The sequence below is a fragment of the Harpia harpyja genome, chromosome 23 (assembly GCF_026419915.1).
Source record: "Harpia harpyja isolate bHarHar1 chromosome 23, bHarHar1 primary haplotype, whole genome shotgun sequence".
In the NCBI taxonomy this organism is placed as follows: domain Eukaryota; kingdom Metazoa; phylum Chordata; class Aves; order Accipitriformes; family Accipitridae; genus Harpia; species Harpia harpyja.
In genome coordinates this window covers 8,465,194-8,481,358 of record NC_068962.1, presented here as the reverse complement: position 1 = coordinate 8,481,358, position 16,165 = coordinate 8,465,194, and positions in this window count along the sequence as shown.

Sequence of the window (16,165 nt, the reverse complement as noted above, 5' to 3'; positions counted from 1 at the left end):
TTAGACATAAATCACTCCTCTTTTTTTTTTTTTTTTGTTCTTGTTTCTCACATATTACGTGGCAAATTCTTTATGCGGCCGCCCAAAGGTGCAGCACAATAGGGAATTGTTTTATTAACCAGGGGGGATGATTAAATAGGAGCCTACCAGAGTAAGGGCTTATCTGAAAAAAGGCTTTTTCTTTTTCTAAAATTCCCCTTTCCTCCTTAGTCAAGATAGTCACAGCAGCCTGAAGAAAACAAAGCAAAGGCCCATTCCATGGGTTACCTATTACTGGCAGCTCTGGGAATACCCCACATATTTTCAGTTCAGTCCCACGCCACTAAATTCTCTGAGCTGTAACTACAAAGAGAGAGACCGGAGCCTCTTAAAAGCCTTGTTTGGGTAATCATCCAAATAACACAAAAATAGGGAAGCTGAAACAAAACAATTTTCAAATTTCTTATCCCACTGCCAGGTTAGATTTTAAGTAGTCTGATTTTGGCATTATGAACATAAGCCCAAACACATTAATTCCATAGAAGTCTTTTCTTTTGTTTTGAATCAGGTTATATATGTCACAAAGAGAGGATTTTCTTATATCTAAAGGACCCGGAAATTTTTTTGGTCCCTAAGAGATGTTCAAGGTGTATTTGGCATAAAAATCAAATCAGTGTAGAATTTCCTAGAGAATAATTAATATTCAAATTACTATTTTTATTGGCAGAGGTAAAATTAAATCGCTTTATCTACAGAATAACATTCACTTTTCCCTTCATTATGAAAATAAATAGTAACTCGACAATATTTGTAGCTGGTTTTATTACTTCTGAATAGTCATGTCACAATTTTAACTTATTCAAATATTAAAATACTGTGTGAATTCTTCCTCTTCTACTAGCAAATGCAAAATGATTTTCAACCAGAGATATGTAATGTGGGAACGGGGTCCGTCTACGCAAGTAAATCAAAATGCTTGTTACATTCATGTAGCTATGCAAAGAATTGTAGGAAAGACTCCAGCATAATAAGCAGGCATTTTCCCCACGGCTGAGGGAGAAGAGAAGGCTTTCAGTCTGTGCACTTTTACAATTAGGCTAACCAAAACCAGGAAGAGAGTAAGTGGGTGTATGATAAAGTCTTACAAAGTAATAAAGGAGAGAATCCTAAGAACGAGGAACATTGCTCTTTCCTAAAAACAAGACCAAAGGACATCTAGTATACCATAGAATACATGCTGTTTCACTTGGTATTCAATTAATTTGTAGAACCCAAACAAAAATGTCATAGGGGGCAAAAAGACTTGCTGAGTTTATCCAAAGACATACACAAAACCATAAAAATACATGGATATTTCTCTTGGTAACAGAAGTGACACAAATTTCCATTCCTCAGCACATAAACCAGTCTCTGAATAGAGTAGAAATAGCAGCAAAACATTTCAGAGGGACAGGTTAATTTTGTAGGCAGTGTTGACACAACAGTTCAGTTAGTTTGCCCTTAAACTTCCAAAGTGCCTCAAACTATCTGTATCTGTATGTACACGTCTTTAGTTTTCTTTAAACTCCAGCTCTGATCTTCCAGGAATATTGGGCCAACATTCCAGACCAGCGCCCTGGCACTTCCCAGCATGCCACGTGGACATAAAAAGCAACCACCGCTCAAGACTTGAGTATGATCACCTTCTAAACATGCAAAAATCTAAAAGGCAGATAGCTGGTAACATCACATTTTTCATCCTTGAGCTCTTAAACTCAGCCAAATTATTCTCTGACACAGTTTCTTCCCCCTAGGAGAAGTAATGAATGAATGGCAGATAGTTCAGTTTGCAGGACTCATTTTTTGAAAACACTCCATAAAATACGTCTGTACTGAACTTGAGATCATCAGAAAGACGTGTCAACAATTCACTCTGGTATTTAAAGGAGAAGGAAAGGCAGTTATAAACACTAGGGTATCACCTGCCACCTGGGTAAGCTTACTGAACAATAAATCTGGATGCAAATCTTGGGTGCTTGATCAGAAAGCTTAAGGTTAATAAATTGAAGTGTTTCATTTGCCATCTTCCAAAGGAACTCACACTGAGCGTTGTACACATCTCTGACAAAAATACTGCAGCACAGCAATGCCTTAAACCCCAGCTTTAACCATCTCAGTCTGCAGAGATAGTTTCAAATGAACTTCTTACATGCAACAAGGAGCTTGTGTGCTACTGCTGTCTCCTTCCCTTTCTTACCTCTCTTACCCACCACCTGGTTCCAGTGCCTATCTTACACAGTCTCTGAGATACCATCTGATCTCCTGGTAAGCTGACGTAACTCATTCAAATTCCAACCCAGCAACAAAAGTTTGTTCCTTCTGTTTTGGGCTGATTGGTGAGGTGAGTTGGCTTACCTCGAGATCAGACAAGATCAGTCAGACAGTGTGATTTCCAGAGCTGATGCAAGGGAGGAGTTGAACTGTAAGCAGGACTAAGAGAACTAAAAAGAAGCAAAGTGAAAGGAGGGCTTGGAAATAGGGGGAGGGAGCAAGCCCTCCTCCTTTGGCTGTGCGGTAGGGCAGCTTGGCAGCTCCATGAAACCTATTCTACGAGTGGGTTTACACAAAATGACTTCATCTAATCTAATGGCTTGCTGTCCTTAAAAGTGGGGAGGTCTCATTCCTCTCCCACCGCCCACAGACTCCCAACCCTTTCCTTGTGCCAGATCTGGTTGTCAACAGGCTTTGTGCTCACACCATTCAACTTCTTAAACGGATGGAAAACGGACTTGACACAGGAAAGTGAATAAACAGCTTTTTGTCGGGCTAACTGGTTAAATTGGCTTACTGAGGTGTCAGACATTTGGCAGGACTGCCATGTGAGGAGAGAAACAGGACCGTGTGGCCAAGAGTGTGGGCAGAGAGATGTGGGAGGAAGACGTCTCGTCTGAGCGGCCCTGAGCAGCTGGATGGCTCAGCCACGTTGTGTAACTTCATTCTGGCTGCAACGGTGAGCAGCTCGATGGAGGCAGCAAAAGCTACCTTAGGAACAAGATAAATTGCCCATTCCTTGCTCTAGATTACTGTGCATAGGCTGCTTCTGGTACCTTGACTCCCTCATTTTAAGCCGTCATAAATATTTGTGTCTGCTTTAAGTGCAACCAAGTATATGCATACAAGACGCTAGACCAGATGGTCCAATAGAGTAAGAGGGAAAGGTCAGTGCTGGGATTATAACTGGTTAAAAGGCAGGAAACTGGGCCATCCATCTTCAGAGAAGTTGTGGATTTGCGCTGCTCAACTTATTCACTTGAGAAGATTTGCAGAAGGGACTCAGAAGACTGCTAGCTGATAATAAACTGGCAGGTGAAGGCCATGTTGGTGAGTGCAGAGTAACATACCAAGAAGAAAATCTAAACAAACCTTTAAATTAACTGTCACACATCAGACACATAATTTATTTGGGGCAGTTCACACAAAGCCGTAGGTCAATGTTCTATACTGGTAAAACCAAAACCAAAACCAACCAAACAAAAGAGAGTTAACAAGTAATGAGAAAGGAATACAGAATGAAGTGGAAAAACTCATTATGCCACTGTCAACTTTCGCTCTGAGCTGACATTTTGAATATCCCAGGTACAGCCTCTGAAAATTTATATAGTGGCGGGGGGAGCAAATGGCAGCAAGAGAGTTTTAGTATACAGAATAGCTTAATATGTGTGGAGAAATTAAGCAGAGTGGTAAGACTCTTGAATCTGAAGAAAGGTGAATATCTGATTATTATGAGAGAGGCCTATAATAATCTATATCATGGAGAGAATAAATAAGAAACAGTTATTTCTCACAGCGTAAGTACAAGGGCCCGCTGAAAGATATAATCAGACAGCAAAGTTAAAACAAACACACATAAAAAGATTGTACTTGTAAGTAAATGACAGAATAGCCCTCTGACTGCAAATGTCAGGGAGAACAAAAGTATGAATGAGTTAAAAAAGGGATTAGGCAAAACCATGGAGTATATGGCCAATAGAGGTCACAAAAATCACTGGGTTCTTAGGTCTTTATCACCTCAGTCCAGCTGTTTCTCAAACCTCTTTTTCTTTTCCCTTCTTTCCGCTACAGCTCACTAGCTACTGGCATAGCCCTAAGTACCAGTAAACCTCACAGGTTACTTCTGACCTGCAGATTGGGTCCAGATGTAGTATCACCTCAGCTGCTGTGACCTCTGTAGAGGAATTCCATGTAAAGATTTTCTGTGCTTTAATACAGCAGTAAACAAAACAGGCCCCTTGTCCCCCTGTAAGCAGATTTTTATTCAATATTGCAGATACAGAACTATTTTTTATATTCTACAAGCCCCAATCAGTCCTAAACATAGGCAAGGAGCAACTCTCCAGATGTGGAGACTTCTTTGTCTGCACGTGACTGTCCCAGTCAGCACATTCTTCATCCAGCCCCGAATCTCTTTCTCTCCTTGCTTTCATTAGGTACTGAGACAATGTCCTGTGACTGAATGTACCATTTTCTCCATTTCCAACACTCTCCTCCCTTATGTGTTCCCACGCTTTCTGTAACGGTGTAAATGCTTGTCAGTTAGGTACTGGAACACTGCAATAAAGAGGCTGAAGCAAATTAAGTGAGCATCGAGGTTTATGAAAGAACATCCTTCTGTCTATCGCAGGGACTATTAAATATAATGGTCCTAATAAGCTTTCAACTCCGAAAATCCTTGAATTGCTGATTACCTGGTGCTGGGAGTAAAAAGACTGCCTCATATTTGCCTTGCTTTTATACTCTTCCCTAAACATCTGCTAGTGCCCACTACCAGAGACAGGCTATGATGCCAGCAAGGAATTTGGTGTGATCTAGTAGAGCAGCTCTTCTGTTAGTGATTGGATGTAACATGACTATTTCTCCTCTCCTTGTGTCTCTTCTCCAGCCCTCCTTTTTCTCACTCTGGGATTTTGATTAAAATGTGTTAAGAGACATGAACTAAATTCTCAGCTCCTACAGATTTGCATAGTAATCATGGAAATAGCAGACAGGGTTAAATGATCTATCTAATACCCCCCTTTGCTTTCTTTGTTTAATCCTCTTATGCAACCTATCATATTATTTCTTTTCATAACAGTTTTTGCAGCATGCTGCAATAGTATTTTGTGGTTCTATTCTTTGATGTAAGTGCCTGACTTAGTAACAGTACTGACTATTGTGGCATCTTTAGTCAAAGAGAGCAGTTTAGATGAACTGCTGTGTCCCAAGCTGCCATACCTGGGTCACCGATAATTGGTGTGGAGGATTTACTGCGGAACCTAAAACTGATCTGAGCACACCTTCAGCAGCCCTAGCTCAAACTGCATCCATTGTAAAAGGCACATTGGAAACACACCAGGTACACCAAAGAAACTACCTATAACTGGAAGGATTTAGAAGTTGAAGACACACAAAGAAAGTAATTTTCCTTATTTAAAAGTATGATAAAAATACTTTCCTGCTACAAATGTAATATAGGGTTCTAAATATCTCTAATAAACCTTTTTCTATATAGCAATTTTTCCTTTCAAAAGACATATGCTAAATTTGCATAATGTACTGTAACCTACTCCCATGTTCTGAAAAAAGCTGCTTATTCTTATGCTGCCTACACCCAAGGATAAGCAATGACAGTCCCTGCAGCACTAAATGAGAAAAGATGAGCATAGGATTTGTAGATAAGCAATTGACAGTATTATTTTCAATGATTTGAAGACTATGAACACATAGAAAGCAAAGGAATACAGGAAGAATCTATGGAAATATTCTGAGAACGGTCCCCCTAACTTTAAACCTCCATTAATGATGATATGCTTTGCACTCCACCATGTGACTAATAAAGGGAGTATTAATTGTATGCCTTTTGGTCTGCAATGATAATGTCCCATTACTTTCATATTTCATGTTTTTCTGAGGTTTATGTTTAGTTAGGACTCTCTGAAGATCTTGGTTCACACAGTAGGAGAATAAATGGTTTCAAACCACAAACTGGAGAATAACGTTATTGTTCCTCCTCTTCCTATCCAAATTTTAATCATGTAAGCTTTAAGAAGGACAAGGACCGTGTACCCACCAGACAGCCTCCGAGGTAAGGAGTCTTCATGCCCTATGTATAGAGTTTACCTCTTTTTTTGAATGTTGTATTTAAAATTGCTTCCTAACAGAGTGATACATTCTCACTGGAATTAAAGATAAACTGTTGATATGCTCATGGCCAGGTTTGATTCCTCAAATACACACACATATAGAGATAATTTTTATTTTTCTTGTGGCTGCATTTCAGAAGCCTCTTGCTCAGCTGAGCTGGATCAATTGGTTCATTATTTAACTTTGGGTCATTATTTAATATTTCAAGAGAGGAACTCATTTTTAGGTAATCTAAATAGATTTTACAGTATTTAGAAGAACTGACCTTTGCTATCGAAAATTATTTTCAGAAAGAAACAAGCTTCTGACTGTGCTCTTGTCTGCTGAATGAGAACATCTTTTAGAGACAAACATCTGAAACAAATGCTCGCTGGAGGTGTGCACCACTCCAGACATTACCAAGGAGTTCTTATGTTCTTTAAAGCCAGTCCCTGAGATCCTGTCAGTACCTGCACCCATTAAGCCTATCACTTTTCAACTTTACACCAAAATCCTTGATACTGTTTTCCTGATGAATGCTTCCAGCATGCCTGTTTTCGTCTTCCTGCACAGAGAGAGAGATCTTCTCCAGATGTCGGCTCACATGTGGGCCAGACAAACATTAGGGTACAAGCCCTCTCCCCTTGCTAGATTCCAGTCATGCATGGAAAATACTCAAACCCTACCTAAACGTCAGAATAACTCCATCCCTGCGGTCTATTTTCAGGAAGGACAGAAACAAATGTTTAGAGCCCCCTACCCCTATCTCGTCTCATCTAGGGGAACATGGAAAGTATCACAGATAACTCCACAGTGGCAGAAAGCTGCTGTTTCATAATCTTATCCTGGCACACTGCCAGTTCATGAATTACTTTTAAAGGAAATTAGGGCATCATGAAGAATAAGAAATCTTCTAATACACAACATATGAAAATTCAAGGCTGAAGCAGCTTCTAAATCTTTCTCTCACTCCATTTCTTCTTTAAAAAAAAAATATCAACAGAGGAGGAATCTGCATATGATGTAATACCTGGAGACAATTAAATTCACATTTCTGCGTGCTTTTTTGAAGCTTTTGCATTGAAGCCAGTGGGAGTTTTGTCTGATCAAGGCCTTCTTACACAAACGAACAACTGCAAATGTGTGGAGGAAAGACTGATCTCTGGGACAGTGAATCACAAGTGTTTTGTCTCCTTTAGAAGAAAAAAAAAAACCAAACTCTTGAGACTGTTCTGTAATTCATATCCAAAAGAATTTCTTACTTTCATCTTAGCTGGAACGCAGATTTATTGCACAGAACATTAACTTAAGAATAAACCTGGTGTTAACTTCAGAATAAAGCAATTCAAACAGTACCAATTTAAGACACAGAAATGAAAAAAAGAAGATAAAACTGTATTGAGCTTACTCTCCACATGGGGCAGAATACTTTATATTGTATTTTCTAGTGTCTTTGTCTATTTCAAATATAGTAATATAATCAAAACTATCTGCGTCCTTCAGAAATCTGACACATTTGCTCTTTCACAGATTTAGCATTAGTGCCAATAAGAAATATAGGTCTCTAATGAAAGATTTAGGAGGATTTTACATGCCTGAATGTTTCTGACAGAGATGCCAGAGATGGCATTCCAGACCAGCTACCATCAGGAAGATTTTCAAAGGGCGAAAAGCCATGTGGGATACATGCTTGCATCTGACCAAAAAGCAGCAGCAGGATGAGACAGTTTACACAGCAGAGAGACGTATGTCAAGATGCACACCTTCTCCTGAAGATGTTATCATGTATTGAACTGGGGTATAATTCCTCGCAATGGAGGAGGCTTACCTCCTTGTAAATGATTGTTTCTGTGAAACTCTTTTGTGCCTCTTGGTCAGGTATATATTTTTTCCCAGCTAATTTGTTAATTGTTATTTCAGCAAGAAAATTGCCTGAGGCCCAGGCACCTAAACTCTAGAGGATAAAAGGAATGTACTGCACTGGTTTCTTCCCCATCCCGCTGGCTGCTAGTATCCTAATTTCTGAAGCAGTATAAAGGAAATACAGTTATCTCATAAAAAGGTATAGAGGCTTTTGACTTAGCATTGCCTCAGTCCAAATCCACAAAGTTGTTTAGATAATTAACTCCCACTGATTTTAATATGTATGGATACTTTTACTATTTAAACCTAGCTCCCTTGTGCTAGAAGATGTAGCATTAGGGGGAAGAGAGTCAGTCCCTCACTGCGACTGTGACTGTGTGATGGCTTGAAGGCCTTACTCAAAAAAGATCTAGTTGGTTGGGTGCATCAATCTCTGACTGGGACTGGTATACCATCAGCTACATAACCACAAAGGGTATGATCTGGCAAGAAACTGCTGCCATCGAATTATACATGCAAAAGCACAGGTTCAGCACTGCGAATATGAATGAGATCTAGTAGCAGCGTGTGGTGGCGGAGGGGAGCTGGCATGGTTGTTACGCATGGCAGAGAAGTGTCCTATTCTCATCTCTCCTCCGTAATGAAAATTACTGTTAGAAACACATATTGAATCTGACCCTGGTACGAGGGCTGTAGGCTATGTTATGATGGTGCTGGTGTCTGCACACTGTAAGCATTTCAAAACACAACTGCAAGCCCTATCCCACGAAAAGAAAACGTACAGGATCGCCCAGCACAGGCTATCTGATGAAGTCAGCATTACATCTGAACTACCTGTTATAAACAAATGTGTAAAGAATAGCCAACTCTTTATCTCTAATGTTTATATTTCTGAGAAACTTTGGAGAGTAGTAAAGCTGGTCAGTGTTGTCCTGTGTTCTCTACTAAGGTCAATAAGAGTTGGATATCTGAAAACCCATAAAGAGGGTTAATCAAATGCTTCTGATGCTTTAACTGTTCCGTGATGCACATCCTTCTTCTGTGGCTTTAGACTATAGGGAGCAGGAGCTACCTATACTTGCTGTACCTGTGTAAGCCTGCCATAGATAACCTGCCACACCTGTTAAGGTTTTGAACTCCTTCACACCTTCTAACACCCCTTAGCTCTATAGGGATGCTATCTAAAATTATTCTTTCTGCATTAAGACCTCAGCTGGCTGTTTGCACAGCAGAGGGACCTCGTCTGTGTAAACAAACCTTTTCCCTTTGGTGATATTCATTGAAATAGGGGCAGAGAGGTTCACTTCCAATGCTCTACCTTGCTCGTAAAGATAGGGCCCTATGGAGTGAGACCACTGCAGCTACATCTATGCAAAGCTATCCTTTACTTCTTGGCCCTAACAGTGAGTATTGAGCTCTCTCACCAGTTACCAGTGAGTACAGCTGGAGCACTTGTTCATCCCGGAGACACTGCGGACAATGAGGAGCAAAGGAGGAAGAAACTGAAGTTTGTCTCTGCCCTAAATATTTACTCCTGATTTTCAAAAGTTTCAGTTTTACCTAAATCAACAATGTGAAATGTTACGGGTCACCACCAGGTAAATGTAATGCTCTTCAAACCTACCTGTAGTCTTTGACTGCTAACATAGTTTCAGCTGATGCCCAAAGTATTCCATAGGTATCTCACTAAAATCAAGAGCTGCAATCCAGGCCTCGCTGTTTAAATCAACAACTCATGTTCCTCAGTGCGGGTACATGAAATTTACAGATACAGACAAGCTTAAGTTTTAGCATTTGAGTCATGCTACTCATCTTCTTAAAATTAGGCATGTATGGAGGTGTTTGCAGGATTGGGGCTACATCATCGAGTGATTAGAAAACAGTCCCCTCTGGGTCTCAATTAAACATGGCTCCAGTAGCACAAATCAATGCAGCAGGGGGGTGGTTTGAAGCTGAGATCATGTCTACAGCACAAGGCACGGCTGACATCACCGTGTTAATCTGGGGTGTGAGCGCTCTGTGCTTGCTGAATCCCCTAGTTTACCTGCAGTTATAACAGCACAACTGTTCTCTTGCCAGTCTAACATATTTCTGTTGGGAGGAAGAGGGGGGAGAGAGAGAGAGAGAGGAGGGAGTAAACCAAGGCTTGATGCCGTTACAATATGGACAGCAATCACAGATGTGGAACTACTGCCATGACACCTGTCCAGGAGGATGCACTGCTCTGGAGAGTTTTGATGAGGGATAGAGGTGAAGATTGCAGCTCTTCAGCATTCCCCGTGATAAGCCTTACCAGTAAAAACAAGGCTGGTATAGGCTGCCACGGATGACAAACTTTTTTTTTTTTTTTTCCAGAGCAGTGTATATTTATAAGCTGTGTTCTAGTTTAGACATGGCTATAGTTAATTAATGTTTGTAAAGCACTGAAATTGAAAGGTGTTATGCAAATGCAAAATATTCTTCAGATGCAAAGCCTTATTTTATTTTTCAGAAAGAGTGCTTTCTTTCTTTGTCAGTTATGTTTTTGCTTATGTTGTAAATGATTGGTTGCCTGTATTTGCTGTTGTAACATGTATTCTTATTACCACTTTGTCTGTCTTTATTGGGATGTCTGCTTTTCAATCCCCAAGGAATTTCTTAAATGCTATGCATGCAAATTTCAGTTCACAGATGTGCAAATTACATAGATGCTTTCCATCCCTCATAGGTAAAAAGGCTGGAAGTTGCAGAAGGGGTGTATACTTAGAATGTGCAGGCTGGCACAGTGCTGAAACCACAACTCTTTGAATTCATATTTTGCTTCTGAGGATTACTCCTAAATCAAAAACAATCAGATTTAACAATGATTTTTAAATGGTCTACTCATAAATGGTCAAACCAAGCACCTTGTATATGAAGAATAAATTTTAAACTAGTGCTTCTGCCCTGCTTAATGAAATTTTCCGAAGAAGGAAAAACAGCTAACAAATTGCATAAAGGAAACACTTCTACAAACTGAGGCAGTGATTCTCAGTCTTTTCTTATGTCACAGTAGAACAACTGTGGAAGACAGACTGTCCATGACTCTTGAGGCCCACTTTGATAAAAAAAAAAAAAAATGAAAAAAGAAGAGGTTTCTCAGTGTTAGGAAACCTCTTAAGGACTCCTGGCAAAGAACCTGTATCTGGCCAAGGTGAAGGTCTCAGTATAATCTCACTGATTTACAGTAATAATAACATGTTGTCTCTCTGCTGTGCACAGAGGAAATATTCCTCAGTGTTTTTAACCCAAAATCTTTTCATGGCTGTGTGATTCTAAATAACTAGTCAAAGTGAAATTGTCTCTTGGGTACAAGGAAACAGCATGATTATTTAAGAAATTTGTGAAGGTGGCAGGAAAGACAAAACAGAATGATTTCAAGAATGTCACAGTGTGGAGTCCAATTTCTACTTATGTGACATAATTAAACCAGTGTAATAGTGCATACTGCATGTCTTCAGTTACCATGTTTCAGGGAAAACTGAAGAATAATTGCAGACAAGAACTGAATATCATGAGAAAAAGAGAGTCACCCCTCTGAATTCAGATAAATTTCATTTTGCTCTTTCAGGAACTGTGGATAATCATTGTTATCTGATCAGTCCAACAGCAACACTATTAAAACAATAATTTTGCATCCTGTAACTATTTCATCAGTTTAACACAGAATTTCAAAGCATGATCACTCTGATGAACAGTGGATTACATGAATATGCAATCTTCAGCAAAGTTATACCAGGCTTTTCACCCATGTCCATTGTATATATTATATCCTGAAACTTAAATTAAAATATTCATAGCTCACTGGAGAGAAATGAAAAATTGATTAACTTAGGTATTTGGGGAAAACATGTAATCAGAGAAATGAGAGAGATGCAGTCTGGCCTGGGAATGCATTGCTGAGAGGTGAAAGTAAGGAGGAGGTGCCCAAAGCATAACTCCCATGACACACTGTGGTGGCACTTCTAACTGCACTGTTTGCTTTCTCAGATAGGAGGATTCTAGTAGGAGCGAAAAAAAGGAAGTGGAAATTAGAAGGGAATATCGTTTTCTTCTGGCCTTTTTAAACCAAAATTACTTTTCCTAAACAGTTACATATATATATATGACCAAAAGGTTTGTATTTTTAGTGGTTTTAACTGTAGGTGTGTAGATGCATACATGCTGTATTTGCTTTATGGTAATGGAAATATAGAGTCTGTTTTTTCATGAGAAGGGTTAGAGAATCTCGAAGTCCCGAAAATGTGATGGCTGTGCTTTAATGGAAAAAAAAAAATTCAAAAGAAGAAATGCTACTTCAGGTCATTCTGTTGAGATGATACTTTAAAATTTTCTGTGATTTGAGAATCATGATGCCCTGGGGTACTGAGATGTTGTTGCTGTTTGAAACGTCAAAGCATCAAGAGAAAAAGCTCTGCCATGTATGTAGAGGCTACGCAGAATGCCACTTTCACAGTTTCAGACTCTGGAACTTCAAAATATAAAGAACTAGCTCATTAGACATCCAAGAAGTTTCTGCTGCTTTGCAGCTCCTTACAAAATGTGGCATAGATTTTCTGCATATTAGGGAACATTTTTGATTCAGATAATAATGTGGTTGCCTGTGCATTTGGGTTTGGGGTTTTTTTACAGCAGTAAGTTCTTGAATATTATTCAGTTGACTCCTCAAGGTTTCCTTAGAGTGCACAACCTCACAAACCTAAAAAATCGAGTCACAGAATGGCTAGAGGATGCTTAATGTTTTACTTGCTTAGGAATGATCCAGTGTGTTAAGCATCATCTCCTTTTTACTTTTGGAATTTTTTCTGATATCCTCTGCAGCACAGGTGATCTCTGGGATTTTCAGCAAGTGAATACACCATCAATTTTTGAGCATCACTGTCATGACCAAACAGAATAAAAACCCTAGACCTATTTTAATCTGAGACAAAGAGATGCTGAGAACTCACAATACCTGGGAAATTCAGCTGCAGTGTCTGACTATGCTTTATGCTTTAAACGTGCTTCGAATACCCTTCCCTGCCTGTCCTACTGCTTTGCTTGAGCTTATCGTCCCTTGAGCTGACATGATAGAAATTAATTTGAGTCACCAGTTTTCTGCCCAGCATATTAACCTAAACTGCTGATAGCCAAATTGTTGTAGGGGCAAAGCAGCTTAATCACCACAACTAAATTCAAATCTGAGATTATGAGTAAGCCTCTTGAGCCAGTTTGCTGTATGAAATTTTGTCTTGCTGACCACCTCCGGAATGATTCCTTTTCTAGTTTCCATACGTCTATAACTACTGCAAGGTTTGGCTAAAAACCATAAAAAGTAAAAAAATCCACAAAAAAATTCTCAGACATTAATATATTTAATGACAAGATTGAACAGCTTGAATTGCCTTCCATTCATTCTCACTGTGTTTATTTCTGTTCACAAGGCATAAGACTGCTAACTGGAACATCGACTGTTCCTTATTATAGTCTCCAGTACCTTCTACTGCAGGATCATTAACAGAATGGTTTTCTCCGTCTGTTTGGTGATTACAGCTTTTGTGTTTGGTGTCATCCATATGTTATGATGGTAGTTTTATGTTCCAGTGACAAAGTAAATGGAGGTTCATGGATCTGTTCTTTCATGAATCTGCCATTTGCCTGATTGTTTCATTATTTTCAGATGCCTCACAGTTGTGAATAGAGCCGATTTGTAGGCCTGGACAGGCTGTTTAAATCACATGTTGAGGGCAAGTAAAGATAAACTGAGTTTCCCAAGCTGACTCCCACTAATGAATAGTTATAAATGTTTTCTTTAGCTGAGGAATATTTAAAAAGAGAGAGGGAGAGAAAGAGAGAGACAGATCTTCAAAGAGGTTTTTTTTCTTATAAAAGCTTCTCTGGAGCATGTTTCTGATTAGGAGAAATGTGATATGAAGATAACTTGAGGAAGTGAAGGTGATTTAGGGAATTAATTGTTGAAAGGGTTAAAATTCCTAGTATGCAATTCTTAATGGAGCAGTAGAAGCTACAGATGTAGGAAAGAGGTAGAAAAAGTAAGTAAAGGAGCATCTGAGACACAGAAGACAGTTCAGTTCTACTGAGAAAAAACTATAATTGTCCAATCTCAGTTGTGCCTGATCCTGGGGACTTGAAGATAATATGTCAAGAACATTCCGCGTGATAGGAAAGCAAAGAAGATTTTTAACACTGACGTTTCTGCCTTGTCATTTTCCGGGAGGGGGTGGGGGTGGTGGGGTGGGTGGGGAAAAGGTGAAACCAGAGCAATGATAAAAAATATTATGGTCCATAACATACCATACATTCATCCTCTTGAAATCACTAATCATTAGTATCTCAGCATAAAAAAAAAAAAAAAAGGAACAATTAGGTGATCACAGATTTTAATGGCAGGAAAAATGGCAATTACTCTCTTCCTGAGGAAAAAATAAAACTTCATTCCTATAAATTCCGGTTACATAAGAATATGGGCAATTACACTATTGAAGAAATCTGTGACAGAGAGTAGGCACTGGAAAATATCTATGAAATATGATTCTCATTCATAGAGCTTTCTGAACTGCAGAACACCCACAGAGCAAAATCAGCTGCAGATTGGTCTTTCCACATCACGGAAATAATAGAAAATAGGACTAGAGGGGAGCGTGAGTGGCTATCTCATCTAACCTCCGTGCTAAGGCAGATGAGCGATAGCTGAAACTTTCTGGCAGACTAGCACAGCCCATACAATGTGATAAGGGCGTTTTGGGGGTTTTGCTGGTTTGTTTGTTTGTTTTTAAATTCTCTCTTAGTAGGATAGAAATATGTGTTCCCAACTGTATGCAAAAATCCGTGTTCTTAAAACATCTAATACCACCGGAACGCACCCAACTTTATTTCTGCGTATATTTATTTGACCATAAGCCAAAACAACATTCACATTTCAATTTTGTTGTGCTGCAAAAGTTGATTCAGGGAAGAAGGAATTCAGTTAATTAAACTTTTCTCACCGGGTGTTCCTCGTGGCAGGATTTTGAAAATTCTGCCTGTTTTCTCATCTGCGGCATCTATTCAGTCTCACAGATAGGCACAGGGGGGGCGGGAGGGTAGCAGCACCCGCCACTGCTCTTTGCATTTTAAAGGAAACTTTTCTGCAGTGAAGAAAACCTCCACGCTGGCAGCATCTCCCATTCGCGGAGTGCCTTCCTGCTATGGGTGGCATGTGTATCCGTCCTTCAGTGTATTCAGAGCTCAGAATGTTCCGCATTGTAGTATCTGCGTTCAACAGATGGAGCATTTGTCTGTATCTGAGGGGAAAAAAGCACAGTAAAAGCAGGAGCGCGGTGGAGGCTGATGCGAGTCCTCAGCTTTACACACACGTACATACTCCCACGTTGAAGATTACCCTGCCCTGCCCCCCGCTTTTGGGGCATTTCCTCGGGTGCCCGGCGGCTTTTACTGGCTCTGGAGCTCTGGATGCTGTCCGCGGAGCCCAGTCTTTGCTGGTCCTTGAGGAAAGCTACCTGTTGTAAAATTCAACCGGGAAAAGTACACGTGAAGGGAAACCAGAGCCGCCGGCGTAGGGCAAGCGCTCTTCGCGAGTAACGGGGAGTCTCGCCGGGGCGGGTGTCACAATTTTTTGCGCATCTGTGAAAAACCTCTATCAAGTGACTTTCCCGTTATCTTCCTCTAGCTCTCACTCTCTCCCACAGGCGACTTTTTTTTTTTTTTTTCCTTCTGCTACCCATGCCCGATGTCCCCTCCCCCCCCCCGCCCATCCCCGGTTTAACACCCGTGTCCCTGCCCGGTATGACACCCGTGACCCTTGTGCTGTTCTCTCCCCGTTTTTTCCCCCAGGCTGCAGGTAGGAAAAGGTAAAACCGAAGACAGCGTTCCGCGCAGTGCCGCGGCCGACCCGCGGCCGTTTCCCGCCCCAAACCCGGGGGGCCGAGCGACTCCGCTAACTTTTTTTTTTTTACCTATTATTATTTTTTTAATACTACTACTAATAAAGAATTATTTATGGGGACAGCTCCCTGGGGGGAAACGCCCGGCCCCTCCCCACCGCCGCGCGCCCCGCGGGGCTCCGCGTGCGTCAGGCGGCGAGTGGCGTCAGCGCTGGCGGGCGGGGAGGGGGCACCCGCCCCCGGGGGGGGTGAGGGAGGGAACTTCATCAGGAGGCGATGGCGGC